Below are 14,675 nucleotides of genomic sequence, written 5' to 3'. Positions count from 1 at the left end.
ATTTTATGGAGCCTGATAATTAGTGAAAGCTTCTCTCATTGCCACTGCAGAAAGACGTGTGGTCAAAAAGGAAAATGACAGACTGCTAAAGAAAAAAGTTGGAGACACATCTTTACACAACGTCTGAAAGTGGATTTCTATAGCACCAAACCAGGTTGAAACTGAAGAGACAGGAATTATCCTGACAGTGCAACTAGTTAATTGGTTCATCAATCACAAGGTCTAGTTTTTGAGAACAGTGCTACAAAGAGGAATTAACCCATGTGAGGTTTTAACGAAGGACAATGGGACATCTTTGATTAGCCAGCAAGTCTGTTTCTTTGTTGTTTTTTTTATTCATTCACAGGATGTGGGCGTCGCTGTCTGTACCTCGCTCAATGATTGTAAGTAGCAAGCTCCGTTAGAATTGAAGAAGTTATCCCCTCTCAAAATTTGGGAGAATTGATCCCCTTGAACCAGCCACAGATGATTGGTCTCAATACATAGAATGCCTCACTTTCTTTTTCCAAGCGAGCGAGATTACGGGGGAAGAGGAGAGGCGAGCAATCCTTTTGAGTACTTGTGGAAGCAAAACCTACAGTCTGATTCAAAGTTTGATGGCACCCAGTGCCCCAGATTCAAACAATTTTGCTGAATTGGTGGACCTCGTGAAGGGTCACTTTCAACCCAAGACCTGAATCATGGTGCAAAGGTTTAGGTTTAATTGGCAAAATAGAGTCCAGGATGAGACAATTGCATGCTATGTGGCAAATTTGAAGCAGCAAATGGAACATTGTGAGTTTGGTACAACTCTGAATGATATGTTCAGAGATCGTTTAGTATGTGGTGTGAAAGAGGACAGTATTCAGAAAAGATTATTGTCTGAAGTGAATCTGGATTTCAAGAAAGCGCTAGAGATAGCGCTGGCCATGGAAAGCACAGTAAGAGATTCAAAAGCAACACAGGATGTGCAAAATTGTGCTGTCCTCCACATTGAGTGGGAAACCTCAGCTGAAAGAGATGTGAATAAGTGAGATTTCACTGAGAAGCAGGAAACCGAAGAACAAAGAAAAATAACAGCAGTGAAATCGAAGAATAATTTTAATATAGGTGGAAACGAGCAGTCTTTTTTAGTAATTGGCAGTTTAAAAAAATTGAATGCTTCTTTAGTCACAGAAATAGACATATGATGAGGCAATGGAAGGAAAGATTCAAGCAGGCTTGTAAACAAAAGAAGAAGCCCAATGAAATCTACAAGGCAGAAGAGCCTGAAACAACAAATTCAGACATTTACTTGTTGTTTAGTCTGAAAGTTGGAAAGACAGAACCAATATTTGTCACAATAAAAGTAAATAGCAAACCTGTCAGAATGGAAGTGGACACAGGAGCTTCCACTATAGTAAATGGGGAACATGCCTTCAGAGATCTGAATGATGGTGAACGTCAATTAAGTTTAGAAGAAACAGCTGCCAAGCTAAAAACCTATACAGGTGAAGACATTCAAGTAAAAGGCATGAGCAGAATAACTGTTCATTATGGAAGCCAATTGGCAAAGCTACCTTTGATGGTGGCGGCAGGTGAAGGGCTAAGCCTCCTGGGGTGAAATTGGTTAAAGGAGATTAAGTTAGAATGGGCTGAAATTTTCCAGTTGAGAGCAAGTGGGCTACCAGAGCTACCAGTGAAGTATGCCACCGTCTTTAAGGACAAACTGGGGAAATTCCAGGGCCTGCAGGCCAAGATTCATGTGGATCCGGAAGCAACCCCTCTCTTCATGAAGGCGAGACCGGTGCCTTATGCCCTTCAAGTAAAAGTCGACATTGAACCGAACAGGTGAGAGAAACTGGGTGTCATACAACCTGTTCAGTTCTTAGAATGGGCAGCACCCATAGTCCCCGTCCCTAAACCTGACCAAAGCATCCGAATTTGTGGACACTACAAACTGACGATTAATAAAGTAGCTAAGCTAGACAGACATCCCATTCCAAAAATCGAAGACCTGTATGCCAAGCTGGCAGGAGTGACCACGTACAAGAAGCTTGACATGAGTCATGCTCATCAACAATTAGAGTTGGATAATGCCTCCTGGGAATTTGTCACAATTAATACCCAGGATTGTACCAATATGCACGATTGCCTTTCGGTGTCTCCTCCGCTTGTGCAATCATTCAGAGAACAATGGAAAGTTTACTGCAGGGACTGCCCCATGTTGTAGTCTAATTAGATGATGTATTGGTGACAGAATTCACTGAAAAGGGGCATTTGGCAAACTTAGAAGAAGTCTTAAAATGTTTCTTGTAAGCTGGAGTGCGTTTGAAAAAAAAAGTGCATGTTCCAAGCGAGGGAGTTAATCTATTTGGCTCACTGGGTAGATTCACAGGGCCTCTACCCAGCTGAGGAGAAAATGAGAGCCATAAGAGAGGAAACTGCACCAAAGAACTCCCCAAAGCTCAAATCATTCTCAGGAATGATCAACTATTATGGGCGGTTCTTACCCAATTTGTCTACAGTCTTGGCCCCCCTGCATTCTCTACTCAAAAAGAACCAACATTGGTCTTGGAAGCCACCCCAGAAAGAAGCTTTCATAAGGGTGAAACAATTGTTACACTTGTCCAATCTATTAGTGCATTATGATCAGACGAAAGAATTGGTGCTGACGTGTGACGTATCTCCCTACGGAGCGGGAGCAGTGCTCTCCCATTGGATGGACGACGGCACAGAAAGGCCAATAAGTTATGTAACAAGAACGCTCACCACAACGGAAAAGGGATACTCACAGATGGAAAAAGAAGGCCTGGCCATCATTTTTGGTGTCAAGAAATTTCACCAGTATGCACAGGGCCACCATTTTACAATCATTTCAGGCCACAAACCATTGCTAGGATTGTTAAGTGAGGGCAAGGCCATACCACCCATAGCCTCAGCAAGAACACAATGATGAGCTTTAATTCTGGCAGCATATGAATACATTTTCGTGCATAGGCCTGGCAATCAAATTGCAAATGCCGATGCCCTTAGTCGTTAGCCTTTACAAGAAAATGATGAGCACGTCCAAGTTCCACAGGAACTTATTTTACTGTTAAATTTCTTAGATTCCTTAGTTTCTAGCTGACATCTGTCATAAGCACTCTTTTTCTTCTTTTTCTTAATTTCTAGCTCTTTTGTCATCCAGGGAGCTCTGGCTTTACTTGTCCTACCTTTCCCTTTTGAGGGAAGATGCCTTGACTGTGCCCGAAATATCTCTTCTTTTGAAGGTAGCCCATTGTTCAGCTACTGTTTTCCTGCCAGCCTTTAACTCCAATTTATTCAGCCCAGATCCATTCTTACCCCATTGATGTTGGCTTTCCCCCAGTTAATTATTCTTATGCTGGAATGTTCTTTGCCCTTTTCCATAGTCAGCCTAAACCTTATGATACAATGATCACTGTCTCTTAAAAAATGCTCTCCTACTGACACTTGAGATACCCCAGCCCAGCAAAATCTGACCACTTTACCAAAGAATAAGATGCTGCTAAAGCCAGCTGAGATATTAGATGAGCTAAAAATTGATAAAGTGGATGTTTTAGAAAGGCTAGCTGTAATTAAAGCTGATAAGTCACCAGGACCAGAAGGGGTGTACTTGGGCATGCTGAGGAAAGTAAGGGTGAAAATGGCAAAGGTATTGCTTATAATCTTCCAATCCTCCTTAGGTACAGGCATGGTGCAGACGACTGGAGGATTACAAATGTTACACCCTTGTTCAAAAAATGGTTGGAAGGATAACCTCAGCAACTACAGGCCTTCAGTTTATCCTCGTGGTCAGAAAGCTTTTAAGATTGATAATCTGGGTCAAAATTGTCATATGGACAAGAATGGATTCATTAAGGAAAGCCAGCACAGATTTGTTAAAGACATGTCATGTATAACACAGTTGATTGAGTTTTTTGATGAATTAACAGAAGATTGATGAGGGTAATGCAATTGATATGTACATGGACTTCCAAAAAGTGCTTGATGAAATGCCAGTAAAATTGAAGCCCATGGAATAAAAGGGACAGTAGCAGCATGGATATGAAGTTGGCTGAGTGACAGGAAACAAAGAGTGTTGAATGGTTGTTTATCAGGCTGGAGGACATTGGAATTGGGAACATAGGACTTAAGAGCAGGAATAGGCCATTCAACCCTTCGAGCCTGCTCCGCCATTCAATAAGATCATGGCTGGTCTGGTTGTGGTCTCAACTCCACTTTGCTGTTTGCCCTCCCATAACGCCAGGACCACTCCTTCTCTTGATATATATTAATGACTTAGACTTGGGTTTACATGGCACAATTTCAAAATTTATAGATGACACTGTTGTGAAAATCCCTAGTTTCATGATTCGTATGATAATGGAAGCATCTAGATTGAGAAACCGGTAAAGTAAGTTGAAGAGCTAAAGTAATTGCAATTTAAAGAGTGGCCTATGTTTATTTAATAAGATCAGAGTTGGAAGTGGGAGAACAATAAGCAATCGATATAAAGGTGCCAATACGTCTGGCAAGATTGCAGTTGTCCTCATTAGAGATATAAATTATTCATATATTTTCCACAGATCAAAGAATGGTTGGAAAGCAAGTTCCCTGGTGAACAAAGGAAGGTCTTAAAGTATTCATATACTTTTCAGATCAAAGGATAGGTTTGGGAATTGGAGATGATTAGTTTAAATCTCTATCTGGGACATCCCAGTTGTGCCACATTGCTATGGGGATAGATTACAGGAGGGGTTTTTTGGTTTTGGGTTTATCTGCATGATTTCTTACAGAAACAATTGGGAGCAGCTCCAAGACAAGCAGGGAGAGAACCTGCTAGGAGCTGTAGACCACTGGCAGAAGGCTATCAGAAACCAAGGGTGTTTTGTGTTTTGGAGTTACTAAGCAAGAAGGCAGTGGCACCCATGCTTGAACTGAGGTGTCCACAATCATGAAGGATTGACTAAGAGTTGGAGAGTTGCCTAGCTGGGTGCTAGTGGAAGGACCCCAAGAAATCTCATACCTTGGAGAATAGCTGGAACACTGAGGAGAACCAAAGTGAATTCCTGGGAGCTGTGGCACACCTTGGTTTGGTCCCAGGAGTAGTGAAAGAACTCTTGAGTGGAAATAAAAATAGAACAAGGAATGTGCTGTTGAGATTTATGGGTGTCATATATGTGTTTCTGGAATATAGTGTTAAGTTAGTAATACATGCTTTGTTTAATTCTTGTACACATGTTTAAAATGTGAAACCTTGTGGTGTAATTCTTTCAGTTAGTAACTGGGAGTTTGAATTTCTTTTTAAAAGTTACTGGTTTCCCTTGAGATCATAACAGCGTAAGACTTGGAAATTTTGTGAACTGTGAGGAGTCTAATGATAGACTTAAAAGAGGACTTAGACAGGAAGGGGCAAATATGTGGCAGATGAAATTTAATGCAGAGAAGTGTGAAGAGGTACATTTTGGTATGAAGATAGAGGAGGGTATAATTCTAAATGGTTACAGGAACAGAGACCTGGGGTATGTGTGCACAAATCATTGAAGCTGCCAGGGCAGGTTGAGAAAGTAATTAGAAAGGCATTTGGAATCCTCACTTTTTAAAATAGAGGCATATTATACAAAAAACAAGTAAATTCTGGGGAACATTTATAAAACACTGATTCAGGATCAACTGGAGTATTGTACCCAACATTGGGCACTGCTCTTTAGGAAGGGTGTAAGTCTTTTAGAGAGGGTGCATAAATAACCTACGAGAATGTTTCAGGGATGAGGAAATTCAATTACGTGGATAGATTGAAAAAGCTGGGGTTGTTCTCCTTAGAGAAGAGATGATTGAAAGAAGATTTGATAGAGATGTTCAAAATCATGAGCGGTCAAGGCAGAGTAGTTAGGGAGAAGCTGTTCCAAATGGTGGAAGAGTTGAGAACCAGAGAACACAGATTTAAGGCGATTTACAAAAGAAGCAATGGTGTCTCGAGGAAGAATTTTTTAATGCCAGGGATAGTTAGGATCTGAAATGCACTGTCTGAGCATGTGGCGGAGGCAGATTCAACAGAGGCCTTTAAAAGGGAGAAGCACATGAACAGAAAAAAAACTTGCAAGGCTACGGGGAAAGGGAAGGGGAGTGGTACTAGCTATGTGGCTCTTCCATGGCAGACATCCTTCTGTGCTGTAACCATTCTGATTCTCTCTGCAAAAATGTAACCAGTTTCTTATCTAACTGAAAATTTGCCTGCTAATCCCATAGAGCTCAGTTTTATTTAGAAGCTTACAATGTAGCACTTTGTCAAAGGCTTTTTAAAAATCTCCATATACAATGCCAATTTACATATGCCGACTGACTAACTTCCTGATAGCACTCTCACCTTTGAGCCAGTATTCCTTTCTCTATCCATTCATTATATGTGAGCATTGCTGTCAAGGCCAGCATTTATTGCCTATCCCTAATAGCTGCTGAGAAGTTGGAGGGTGAACTGCTTTCCTAAACCACTGTACTCTGTGTGGTGAAAGCGCATCCACAGTGCTGTTAGATAGGGAGTTCCAGGATTTTAATTCAGCTACGATGAAGGATTTCGAGGAGATGGTATATATTAGGGACTTGGGTATAAAGGGTATAAACTCAAACTTTGCAGATGACACGAAGCTCAGAAATATAGTAAACAATGAGGGGGTTTGTAATATGCTTCAGGAGGACCTGCCTGTGAAATGGGTATAAACATGGCAGATAAAATTTAATGCAGAGAAATATTACAAAGTTATAAATTGCAAAATATTGACAGAAATTCCTATATAGCCTCTTAGATCTGGTATAATTTAGTAAATCTTTATTGCAACTTTTCAACTGCCTCTATATCCTTTTGATAGTATGGAGGCCAGAATTGCGCACAGTACTCTAAATGTGGTGTAACCAATGTGCAATCCAAGTCTAACATAACTATTCTACTTTTCAATCTTCTTTAATTTATTATTTAAAGGGATGTGAGTGTTGCTGGCTGGGCCAGCATTTGTTGCTCATCCCTAATTGCCCTTGAGAAGGTGGTGGTGAGCCGCTTTCTTCAACTGCTGCAGTCCATGTGGTGTAGGTACACCCACAGAGCTGTTAGGAAGGGAGTCCTAGGATTTTGACCCAGTGACAGTGAAAGAACAGCGATATAGTTCCAAGTCAGGATGGTATGTGGCCTGGAAGGGAACATGCAAGTTGTAATGTTTCCATGTACCTGCTGCCCGTGTCCTTTTAGGTGGCAGAGGTTGTGGGTTTGGAAGGTGCTGTCGAAGGAGGCTTGACTAGTCGCTAACTGTCTAGAAACTGTCTAATTCTAACTTTGCTTTTTTTATGTCCTTAACAATATGCATCACTACTTTTAGTGATTATGTGTATCCACACCCCCAGATCCTGCTGTTCCTCTACTCTATTGAGACACTTATTCTAAGAAATACTTATGCTTTTTAGTTGCAGCAAAATGTATTACCTTGTACTAATCTGTATTGAAGTTTATTTGTCAATTGCGTGTCCATTCTGCAAGCTTACTAGTGTCTTTGTGTATTTTGCTACAGTCCTGCTCTGTATTAACTACACCTCCCAATTTGGTGCCGTCCATAAATTTTGAAATTGTTCTCCCGAGCCCAAATCATTTATGTAAATGCTCCCAGCATTGATCCCACCGTTTGCCAAACTGAATAAGATGTGCTGCAACTTCGTGCTTTCTACTGTGAGATTGATATGTGATCCTGTACTAATCAGAAATCAGTGAACTTGTGGAATGTTTGGCTATGTTGCAAAATTGGACACTGTGGACTTCAAACAGCGAGAATAAATGGCAAATTGCAGGGCAGATTTAGCAAGTAATACAGAACAATGTGGAAAATATAACAACAAAATTCAACAGGTCGTAATGAGGTATTTGGCTAGTTGGCTGTCCCAAGTTAATATTTCATGGTATCTGCATCCACACTAGTGTGAACAGATGTTCTTTTTTAAAGGAGCGCTGACCCAGTTTGCATAATTCGATCAATGTACACTGATTAAAGATTGGGTACTCTAATTGTTGAGTGGCAGTATAAATGGTATTTATCAGCCTTAGCTCAGTGATAGTACACTCACTTCTGAATCTGAAGGGCATGAGTTTAAGCTTCACTCTAGAGACTTAAGTACATAATCTATACTAATACTTCGGTACAGTACTGAGCGTGCTGCATTTTTGGAGGTGCTGAATTTTTTCCATTTGTTCATGGGATATGGATGTCATTTGCAAGGCCAGCATTCATTGCCAATCCCTAATTGCCTTTGAGAAGGTGGTGGTGAGCCACCTTCCTGAACTATATTGCAGTCCATGTGGTGTAGGTACAACCAAAGTGCTATTAGGGAGGGAGTTCAAGGATTCTGACTTGGTGACAGTGAAGAAACAGCAAAGTTCCAAGTCAGGATGGTGTCTTACTTGCTGGGTGAACTTGCAGATATTGCTACTCCCATGTACAACCTGCCGTTGTTGTTCTAGGTGGTAAAAGTTGCAGGTTTTGAAGAGGCTGTCAAAGCAGCCTTGATGATACAGATGGCATATACTGCAGTTATGTTATGCCAGTGGTGGAGGGAGAGAATGTTTCTGTAGTGAATGGGGTGCCGATCAAGCGGACTTCTCCAACCTGGATGGTATTGAACTTCTTCAGTGTTCTGGGAGCTGCACTTTGCAGAGATTTCCATCACATGCCTGACTTGTGCCTTGTAGATGATGGACAGGCTTTGGGTGGGGCTGGGGGTGGGAGGAGTTGTCAGGAAGCTAGTTACCATTGCGCAATTCTCAGCCTCTGACCTGCTCTTGTAGCCACACTAGTTATGTGGTTCGTTCATGTTAAGTTTCTGGCCAGTGGTGCCTCCCTAGATGTTGTTGTTGGGAATTCAGCGATGGTAATGCTCTTGAACCTCAAAGGGAGGTGGTTAGATTCTCCCTTATTGAAAATGATCCATTACCTGGCACTTGTGTGGTGCGAACGTTAATTGCCACTTATCAACCCAACATTGCAGCTTATGGACACAGACAGCTTCAGTATCTGAAGAGTTGTGAATGGAGCTGAACATTGCAATTATCAGAAAACATCTCCATTCCTGACCTTATGATGAAGGGAGGGACATTGATGGTCCAACTGAAGATGATTGGGCTGACGACACTACCCTGAACTCCTGCAGCAATAGCTTGGAACTGAGATGATTGGCCTCCAACAGCCACAACTATCTTCCTTTCTACTACCTACGACTTCAACTAGTGGAGAATCCTCCTGATTCCCATTCATTTCGGTTTTAACGGAGTTCCTTGGCGCTACACTTGGTCAAAAGTTGCCTTGAAGTCAAGGGAAGTCTATCTAACCTCACCTCTGCAGTTCAGTCCTTTTGTTCGTATTTTGACTAAGGCTGTAATGAGGTTTGTAACAGACTGGTCCTGATGGAACACACATTAAGCATTGGTGAGTATGTTATTGGCAACTAAGTACTACTTGATGGCACTATCGACAATACCTTCAATCATTTTGCTAATGATTGCGAGTGGATTGATAGGGCAGTAATTGCCCAAATTGGATTTGTCCCCATGGAGGATGGGGATGTTCGTGGAGCCTTCTCCTCCCATTCGTTGTTTAAATATCCACAACCTTTCACAACTGGATGTGACAGCCCTGCAGAGCTTTGATTTGATCTGTTGGTTATGGGATTACTTCTAAATGTCTCCAGCATGCTACTTTCACTGTATAGCATGTTTGTAGCCCCATGCTGTAGCTTCAGCAGACTGGCACCTCGTTTTTGGATATTCCACCTGATGCTGCTCCTGGCATGCATTCCTACACTCTTCATTTTAACCAGGGTTGGTCCATGAGGTTACAGATTGTTGTGGAATACAGTTCTGCTGCTGTCCCCATGGGTGCCCAGTTTTTATGTGCTAAGTCTGTTTTGAGTCTGAAGTTCTGTTCTGAAGAAGTCGTATTCAGCTTGAAACATTAACTCTGTTTCTCTCCCCACAGATGCTGCCAGACCTGCTGAGTTTTTCCAGCACTTTCTGTTTTTATTTCAGATCTACAGCATCTGCAGTATTTTGATTTTATTGCCACACTACTGTGCCCTGTGTGAAACATTAATGATACATTAAACTGAGGCCTTATCTGCTCTTTCAGGTGGACATACGCGAACATTCACTGTATTTCAAAAAAGAGCAGGGGAGAGTTTTCTTGGTTCCCTTGCCAACATTCAAGCAAGTGAGCAAATTAATTTTCTTTAAATAGAATTTACAGCATAGAATAGGCCATCATACTTTATCGAACCCTATCAGGATACCTTTATATCCTTTTTCCCTCATGTATTTATCTAGCTTTCCCTTAAGTGGGTCATGAGTTTTGAAATCACTGTGGCCTTACATGACAGTTATAAAATCAGCTATTTCTTATTGAAGCCCCACAATGTGAACCTTGGTTCCTCATTTTCAGATTTCCTGAATATAAACCACAGCATTGTATGATGGGTGAAAACACACTGCATTAAAAATATCAATTTTTATAATTTATTGAAACATTTTTGCATATATTTCCATATAGTTGGCACCTTCTTTATGGGAAAACAGACTTGTTATTTCTTCCTATTAACTCCAAATTAAAAAGCATGAACAGTAATCTTATCCATTGCAATTTAAGTCCAAAGTCAGGAATTTAAAATATTATACAGTAAGATCACAATTCTCATAAAACTCTTTCAATTCTAAACAGCCTGAAGGATATATAAATTGGATATTTCCATTTAGTTGGCCATCAAGACTGGTCATTTGTCTTTATTTCAAGCATTATGAAGGGAGAGGTATGATAACAATTGATACTTATTCGTATAGTCAAATCTTTCAATCATCACTGACAGAGACAAACAAATACAACACTGGGCAGAATATTATCACAAACTTAATTCATACACAAATTCTGTTTAACATTGAAATACAATTCCTAGACTTAGACCAAATAAAATATAGACACATCAATAAATCACTGCCCTAAGATATAGACACACAAATAAATCACTGCTGTAAGATATATACAGAGCAATAAATCACTGCCCTAAGATATAGACTCATCAGTAAATCACTGCCCAAAGCATTAGAAAAAGCCGAATCAAAAGATGGAATTCCAGTTGAAATACTGAGACAAGGAATGCAGGTTGTCCTTAAACATTGGCACAATGCCTTGCTTGCCTGCTGGAGGGAGAGAAGTGTGTTGCGAGACACGAAGTATGCTAACACCACTCTGTTGTGTGAAATCAAAGGAGGTCAGAGTATTTTTGGGGTATTTTATGGTCCCCTGCCAGACATATTTGAGTTGGGGGGCACGTAAAATAGGACCTGTGGCTAGCCTTTATGCCCATCGCTGAACTGTCCCCCGAATCAGTCCATGTCCAAATGCAGCAAACCCTGGACAATATCCAGGCTTGGGCTAACAAGTGGCAAGTAACATTCATGCCACACAAATGTCAGGCAATGACCATCTCCAACAAGAGAGAATCTAACCATCACCCCTTGACATTCAATGGCATTACCATCACTGAATCCCCCACTATCAACATCCTGGGTGTTACTATTGACCAGAAACTCAACTGGACTAGCCATATAAATACTGTGGCTACAAGACCAGGTCAGAGGCTGGGAATCCTGCAGCGAGTAACTCACCTCCTGACTACCCAAAGCCTGTCCACCATCTACAAGGCACAAGCCAGGAGTGTGATGGAATACTCTCCGCTTGCCTGGATGAGTGCAGCTCCTACAACACCCAAGAAGCTTGACACCATCCAAGACAAAGCAGCCCGCTTGACTGGCACCCCAACCACAAACATTCACTCCCTCCACCACCGACGCACAGTAGCAACAGCGTGTGCCATCTGCAAGATGCACTGCAGGAAATCACCAAGGCTCCTTAGACAGCACTTGCGAAACCCATGATCACTACCATCTAGGACAGGGGCAGCAGGTATGTGGGAACACCAGCAGCTGGAAGTTCCCCACCAAGTCACTCACCATCCTGACTTGGAAATATATTGCCATTGCTTCATTGTTGCTGGGTCAAAAACCTGGAACTCGCTCCCTAACAGCACAGTGGACATACCTATACTACATGGACTGCAGTAATTCAAGAAGGCAGCTCACCACCACCTTCTCAAGGGCAATTAGGGATGGGCAATAAACGCTGGCCTAACCAGCGACGCCCACATCCCATGAATGAACAAAAAAAAATACGGTGGGCGTATGAGTCACTTAACTGCCAATTAAGGGCCATTAAGGGCCTAATTCCACCTCCACCGACATAATACATTGGGCAATGGAAGGTAGGGGAAAAAGGCCAGTCTGGCTTTACACCAACTGAAAAGGCAGAAAGGAAGGGGGTATCTTCTTTGAGGAGTTGTCTATGTGCATCTGGGGCACCCCATCCCCCACCCCTGCAACAAGATAGTAGCCCCTCTTTGTGCCTTCCGCCTGTTCTCCAAAACCCTCCCTTCTCACCCTCCTCCCAACCTCTATGCTCCCCGATCCCTCTGTGCCCAAAAAGCCCCGACTTACCTCAGTCCGGCACCCATAAAGCTTCTTCCCAGGGACTCCCCTGTAGTTCCAGCAGCTTCTGGTGCTGCTGGGGCTATTTAGCTGCTGGCCAATTCAGATTTCCTTTCCCTGAGGGGCAAAAGTCCCATACTTACCTCATTAAGTCCACCTGCAGTGTATTAGTGATGTGGGGCAGCCTTTTGTTAAAGTCGGTCTGTTTGTGACTGGCTTTTCTACCGGGGAGAGGGGGTGAGGAACATGTCCCCTGTGTAAAATCCAGCCTGACTTTAGGGTAATTTTTCTATTTGGTGTGGCTGGCAAGGTATTCACAGGGGTCATCCTTAAAAGTTGGCAAGTATTTGCTGAACTTGTTTATCCAGAGCAAAAACAGAATTACCTGGAAAAACTCAGCAGGTCTGGCAGCATCGGTGGAGAAGAAATCAGTTAACGTTTCGAGTCTTCATGACCTTTCGGCAGAAACTGGTCCTCCAGTACCTTTATAAATGCCTTTTCCCAACTGCTAGATAGGATTGCTATGTGCCTCAGTTTGATTCTATCCTTCCATTATTTATGGAAGTTACAATCCAGGATAATGATATTCGATCTACCAGCTTCAAAATCCGCAAGGTGTCAAACATAGATTTATCTCGGTGCCAAGAGTGGCTCATTGATATTCAGCATTCCAACTTCAAGATCCCCCCCCACACCAGTCACACACCATCCTGACTTGAACTATGGGCAGAATCATCCCAGATTTGCACTAGGTGTGGTAGCGGATGGGAAACATGACGTTTAACCCACCGGCCACAATAGCGGCTTCTCATACTGTATCATTTCAGTCCCATCGCATGAGTTGTGCATTCCTGGGAAACATGCCGCTTTGATGGTAGGCGGGCTCTCATGCGCCTGCCACACCCTCACCCCGCCGCGCCATCACACCGGCCACCATATTGAAAGTGCAGCCGAGCACACACCTCTAAGTGCTTCCAGCCCACGACTGCTGCACGGAAGACGTGGCCCTGAAAGGCAAAAAGACTGCAGCCCCCAGGTTTAATGACGTGTCCCTCGAGCGCCGTTTGGAGGCAGCGGAGGCCTGATGTAATGTCCTCTACCCCTGTTCTGGCTGCAGGATGGGCAGCAACATCACTAATCTGGCTTGAGAAGGAGTGACACTGGTGGTCGGCACCAACGCCCTACAAAAGAGGGCAGTAACCCAGTGCTGCAAGAGGATGAATGATCTCCTCCGTTCCAAGGCCAGAAATTTGCTGAGGCCAAGTCAGATGATGAGCCTCTGGACTCAGCCGTGTCATAGTTGCTGGAGCTGCAAAGGCAAGCTTGGGAAAATAAGGAAGGGGTGTGCTCTGCACTCCTCAGATTGCAAGGCATGATGGAGGAGCCTGTCGCCTTCAGGCTGAGGTGGCATACCAATGCACCGAGGTCAACACTGGTAGGATGGCGGTCGCCATGGAGACCTTGGTCTAGGACACCACTCCTGTACTGCTGCACGGACTAAACTCCATCACTGACACCATTGGCCTCCAACAGTGTGTACGCGAGGTGGGTGCAAGGCAGCTCGATCTCACTCACGCTACCTCTTCTCCCCAAGGAGTCAGCCAGGGGCCATTGGGCACCCATAGGGAGGAGGATCAGCAGGTGCACACCCTGGGGCCATCCGCCCAGGTGACTCTGGGAATGTCCGACCGATCCTAATCCCCCCTTCCTGTGACCCCAGTAGCTCCAGCTCCACAGCTTGAGGAGGGTGCCGCTGCCACACAGCAGGTCTCCGAAAGCAGGCAGGGGCCCTCCAGATCTCGGCCCTCCAGAGGACGCCCCACAAGGTCATCACAGGCAGGGTGTAGCAGTCAGCAGGCTGCCTCCATTCTGCTGTGGATCTCTGGAGAGCACCAAGACGTAGCGGCAGGGTTAGGAAAGTTAAGAAGATGTAGTTGCTCAGCCTGGGCTTGGGTATTAAACACTTTTAAATAGTGTTCACTATTGTTCATAAACTTCCAACAATGTCCCCCTGCCTATGGCTCCATGTTATGATAAGCAGTGTTCGTGCCACTCAGATGTGAAACCTTTCTGCACAAGTTAAAGGCAGGTGTCTCAGTCCAGGGCCTCTTCCCTGAGCTTTGTGCAGCCTTCAGACCAAAGTGATGGTCCG

The sequence above is a fragment of the Cetorhinus maximus genome, chromosome 2, assembly GCF_964194155.1.
Source record: "Cetorhinus maximus chromosome 2, sCetMax3.hap1.1, whole genome shotgun sequence".
Lineage (NCBI taxonomy): Eukaryota > Metazoa > Chordata > Chondrichthyes > Lamniformes > Cetorhinidae > Cetorhinus > Cetorhinus maximus.
Note: the sequence above shows the minus strand (reverse complement) of the source record.